We start from the raw sequence: 6,000 nt of genomic DNA on the forward strand, positions 1-6,000 counted from the left end.
CCCTATTTAAAGGGATGATGTGATTACAACAGGCCTACCCAGATAATTTTCCCAAAGTCCACTGGTCTGAGACCCTAATTACATCTGCAGGATGGCTTCACAGAAACACATGAATTAGTATGTGATTAAATAACTAGAAGAAAAGTATATATGCAATGCCAGCTGGCAATTTGGTAGGCAATCTTAAAATTCTGCATACCACAGTCCACCTTCTGATTCCTGAGGATTCATGTCCTTTCCAAATGCAAAACATATTCACCTTCTCCCAAGGCTAACAAGAATCTCACTCCCTTACAGAATTAGCTCAAAAGTCAAAATCTCATCATCTAAATCACCTAAAGCAGATATGGGTGAGGATCCTAGGTATAATCTGTTAAGTACAGTTCCTGAAGATATTTCTCTCCATCTGAAACTCCATGGGCCCATACACTAAGTGGTCATGGTGACAGAGTTGGATACTATGACTGGGCTCCGCAACATTGCCTTCCTATTACCAAGGCTGACCTGGCTACTGCCACTGCTACGTGTTCAAAACTCCCACAGAAGAAGACAATGCTGACCCATATATTTGGCACAATTTCATGGTGCAACCAACTAGCTGCCTACTGGTAAATTGATTATATTGGAGCCCTTCTTTCATAGAATAGAGGAGTCATAACTTTATTCCTAAAAGTAATAGATATTCATATCAGTGGAAGAGTTGCCTTTACTGTCCATGACACTTCTGCCAGCATAATCATGTCTTAGTTGCCTGAATAGTGCCATACACAAAATCACCAAAATATTTTTCAACCAAGGAATTGATTTTGCCACAAAAGATAAAAAGAATTTAGCTCAATCTCATAGAATTTACTAACCTCTGACTTCTCTCATTGTGAAGATTTGGTGATAATTCTTTTTTAAATGTTTGGTAGAATTCAGCAGTGAAGCCATCTGGCCCTGAGCATTTATTTGTGGGTATTTTTTATTACTACTTCAATCTCTTCACCTGTTACAAGTCTATTCATATAATCTATTTCTGCTTTTTCACGGAGGTATAAAATACATACAGTATTATATTAGTTTCAAGTGTACAACCTACTGACTTGACATTTTCATATATTACAAAATGATCACCACATTAAATCTATTTACCATCTGTTACCACAGATGGCAAAATATTTATAAATATTTTATAAGATAACTGAAAATTATTTTATAACTGTAAGTTTTTACTTATTGATCCCTTTCATTCTTTCCCCTACCCATTCTCCTCCCTTCTATCGACCACAAATCTGTTCATTCCTTTTTTTCTTGGTGAGTATAGGTTTGTCATTTTGTTTCCCTTTTCAATGAACCAGCTTAGTTTTACTGATCTTTTCCATTGTCTTTTTAGTCTCTGTTTCATTTATTTCTGCTCTTATCTGTATTATTTTCTTCCTTCTACTAACTTTAAGCTTCATTTGTTTACAATTTCCTTTATTTATAAAGTTTAATTGTTTATTTGAGATTTCTCTTGTTTCTTGAGGTTGGCCTCTATTTCTATGAACATCCCTCTCAGAATCACTGCATCCCACAGATTTTGATATGTCATATTTCTGTTTTCATTTGTGTGTAGGTATTTTTGATTTCTCCTTTGTTTTCTTTGATGAACCATTCTTTCTTCAGTAGCATGTTGTTTTATTTCCAAGTTTTTATGTTTTTTTCCAGTTTTCTGCTTATAATTTATTTCTAGTTTCATACCACTGTGGTCATAAAATATGAATGACATAATTTCAATTGTCTTAAATTTATTGAGAGTTGTTTTGTGGCCTAACATGTAATCTATCCTTGAGAATGTTCGATGTGCCCTTGAGGGAATGTGTATTCCATCACTTTTAGGTGGAAAGTTCTGTGTATGTCTATTAGGTCCATCTGGTCTAATGTATCATTCATGGCTAATGTTTCTTTATTGACTTTGGATGATCTATACATTGATGTAAGTGGGGTGTTAATTTTCCTTATTATTACAGTATTACCATCAATTACTCCTTTTAGTTGCATTAATGTTTGCTTCATGTGTTTAGTTGCCCCAGTGTTGGGTGCATAGATATTCCCAATTGTTATGTTTTCTTGTTAGATTGATCCAAGAGTACAACAAGATAATAAGTCGTTTGTTAAAGTTTCTGTTTTAAAGTCTACTTTGAGTATATGCACTTTTTTTGTTTCCATTTGCATGGAATATCTTTTTTTTATACCTTAACTTTCTTTTAAGTTTATTTATTTATTATTTTTTAATCTTTTTATTTTATTTGAGAGAGAGACAGAGACAGAGACAGAGTGCAAGTTGGGGAGGAACACAGAGAGAGAGGCACAGAATCCTAAGCAGGCTCCAGCCTCTGAGCTGTCATCACAGAGCCCAACACGGGGCTTGAACTCACAAACTGTAAGATCATGACCTGAGCTGAAGTCAGATGCTTAACTGACTGAGCCACCCAGGAGTCACTGTTTATTTATTTATTTTGAGAGGGACAGAGACAGCATGAGTAGGGGAGGGGCAGAGAGAGAGGGAGACAGAGAATTCCAAGCAGGTTCTGCACTGTTGGCACCAAGCCCAATGTGGGGCTTGAACCCATGAAACTGTGATATCATGACCGGAGCCGAAACCAAGAGTCAGATGCTTAATTTACTGAGCCACCCAGGTGTCTGTCATCCCTTAACTTTCAATCTGTGTGTGTGCTTACTTCTAAAGCGAGTCTCTTTAGGCAGCATATGTCTTGATTTTTTTTTTAATCCATTCAGCTACTTTATGTTTTTTACTTAGAAAATTCCGTCCATTTACATTCAAAGTAGTTATTCATAGGTATTACTTACTGCCATTTTATTATTTTCTGGCTGCTTATGTAGTTCATCCTTGCTCCTTTATTCTTGTCTTACTCTCACCCTGTTGCTTGATGACTTTCATTAGTGTTACGTTTAGATTATTTTCACATTTTCTTCTGAGTATTTACGCTAAGCTTTTGCTTTGTGTTTACTGTGAGGTTCACCTACATCATCCTATGTAAATAACTATCTATTTTAAGTTGATAGCAACTTAAATTTTAACACATTTCAAAATGCTATACTTTTGCCCCCTCTTTATGTTTTATGTTTTCAATGTCATATTTTACAAATTTTTATTTTATATATCCTTAAAGTAATTATTGTAAATTTATTTAATTTTACTATTTTTGTCTTTCAACTTTTCTAGTAGCTTTCTAAGTGACTGATCCACGTTTATTATATAGTTACCTTTTCCAGTAAGATTTTTACTTTCATATGTTTCCTTTTTATTAATTAGTTCCATTTTTTTTAGCTTAAGGAAGTTTTTTAATATTTCTTATAAGGTTGGTTTAGTAGTGATGAACTCCTTTAGATTTTGCTTGTGTAAGAAAAACCGTCTCTTTCAATTATGAATTATGATTATAGATGACATAATCATTTCAATTATGAATGATAATATTGCCAGGTAGAGAGTTCTTGACTGGCAGTTTTCCTTTCAGCACTTTGAATATGTCATGCCATTACTTTCTGGCGTTCAAAGTTTCTGCTAAGAAATCTTCTGATAGCCTTATGGGGTTTCCCTTGTATATAACAACTTTTTATTTCTCTTGTTGCTTTTAAGATTCTCTCTTTAACTATTGACATTTTAATTATAATGTGTCTTAGTGGGGATCTTTTTGAGTTCATCTTATTTGGAACTCTCTGGGATGTCTGAATCTGAATGATTGTTTCCTTTCCTAGGTGAGGGATGTTTTTAGCCATCATTTCTTCAAATAAGTTTTCTGTTTTTTTCTTCTCTCTCTTCTCTTTCTGGGACCCCTATTATGTGAATGTTATTCTGACTGATGTTGTCCTATTGGTCCCTTAACTTATCTTCATTTTTTAAATTTTTTTCTTTTTGATGCCCTGTCTAGATGAGTTCTATTGCTTTGTCTTCCAGCTTGCTGATTAGTTCTTCTGTTTCATCTAGTCTGCTATTGTACACCTCCAGTGTATTTTTGGCGGTTCAATTATTGTATTCTTTAGCTCTATGACTCCTGTTTGCTTCTTTCTTTATATTTTCTGTCTCTTTGTTGAGGTTCTCACTGTGTTTATCCACTATTCTCCTGAGTGTGATAGTTTCCTTATGATCATTCTCATTAAGGTCTTTTGAGGTTTTGTCTTGTTCTTTCATTTGAAACATATTTCTCTGTTTCTTCATTTTTCCTGAGTCTGTGTTTTTTTTCTAAGTATTGGGCAAAATAGCTACCTCTCTTAGTCTTGAAGGAGTCTCTTAGCTTTAGGTAGATAATGAAACATCTTATTCAACCTTGCTCTAGTTCTTGTTTTTCTCTTAAATCTTTGTGATTATCTAAACTGCCTGATTTATTCTTGAAGTGTTCCCACTTTTGGAAGTGTGCCAAGACATGTCAGTGCTCCAAAAGCAGGAATCTCATTTAGCACCTAGTTCAAGCTGATTGGAAACCACAGGCAGACAGCAGCTTTTAAATTATGTAAATTTTTACAGTCCTGTCAGGCTGCAATTATTATCCCCACTAGCCTCCAGACCAGAAAATCTGGAAATTTCCTTTGGACAACAGTTGCAAAAATCAGGGTTTCAGATATGTATATAAGCTCCTTTCTGTGAGGTCTCATCAAAGTGTAGCAAGGCCTATGGGGTATGCAAAGATGGGGTATCTTTCTGCTTACAGTTCCTGGGAGCACCTCCTTAGCCCCTAGATGTGTGGAAAATCTGAAGTCTGTCCTTCAGGCTAAAGCTCAAAGCTAAGTAAATAGGCTTCTTTCATAGGAAGACTGGGGTTGTGTTTCAGTCTGTTGTCTGTTCAGCACCCTGGGGGTGGTAGTCAACCAAGAACTGTCTTTCTGATTGTTACATTCCCATGAGGTTTAGGAACACCAGTCAATTGTCCACTAGGGCCAGGTTATCAAGAAGGATCCATTGTGTGAATTTCATGCTCCCTCTGGCTTTAGCTAGGCAGCTGAGGAGTGTAGGAGGTAGGATATGCTTGCCAGCTTCAGAAAGGCAGTGGGAAAATGTCTTGACTTTGCATGCCTATGGCCTTCAGAAATGTATAAAGGCAGTGCTTTTTCTGTCCCCATGTGTCAGCTTTAAGCTAGGAGTGGGAAAATGCCATGATTGCCTTCACTCCCCAGCACTGGCCACAGAGTAGGGGGAGTGTTGCAGTCCTCCATGCTCTCTGGATTCAGCAAAGCAGCAGGATAGTGCCACAACTGCTCACCCCCGACATGTCTTAGCAGGGTGGCAGAAGGGTGCTGCATTTGAACTCAACCACCTGTACTGGTCGGGTAGGTAGACAGTGCAAAACATGGCATCTGCTAGTGCCTCCATCTCTGGGAAGTGTTCCAACTGTCTTCTGCCCCTTCAGCAGATGCTTTTGGATTAGCAAATGAACCTCCTTCACATTTAGTCGAGGTGATTTTTAATGGGTCTCAGGATGAGTGAGACAACACATGAGTTCTTTAAAGGGGGAATCTCAGTTTCCTATACATTGTGCCCCTTAGACATCAGCCCCATTGGTTTGCTAAACCAAACATTTTAGGAGCTTGTCTCTGTTGCAGATCCCAGGGTTTGGGGTGCCTGATGTGGGGCACCAACCCATCACTTCTCCAAGAAATATGCAGGACTGGTGATATCCCTCACTATTGTGTGCCACTGTACCGGGGGTGGGGTTTTTGGAAACTATGTCTGTCTGTCTCTCCTACCCATCTCAATGTGATCTTTTTATCCCTTGTTGTGGAGAAGCAATTCTTCTAGTTTTCAGATCTTTTTCAGAGGAAAAAGATCTATCTATATGTAGCTGTAGATTTGAGGTATCCATGGGAAGATGTAAGTTCAGAATGTTCCTATCCTGCCACCTTGTAGAAATCTCTCTTTCTTCTTAAATCTGTGGAATTTTTTTATGTTTATTATTATTATTTATTTTGAGAGAGAGCAAACGAACACACAAATGAGCTGGTGAGAGGCAGAGACAGAGGGAG

This window comes from Acinonyx jubatus, chromosome X (genome assembly GCF_027475565.1).
Source record: "Acinonyx jubatus isolate Ajub_Pintada_27869175 chromosome X, VMU_Ajub_asm_v1.0, whole genome shotgun sequence".
NCBI lineage: Eukaryota > Metazoa > Chordata > Mammalia > Carnivora > Felidae > Acinonyx > Acinonyx jubatus.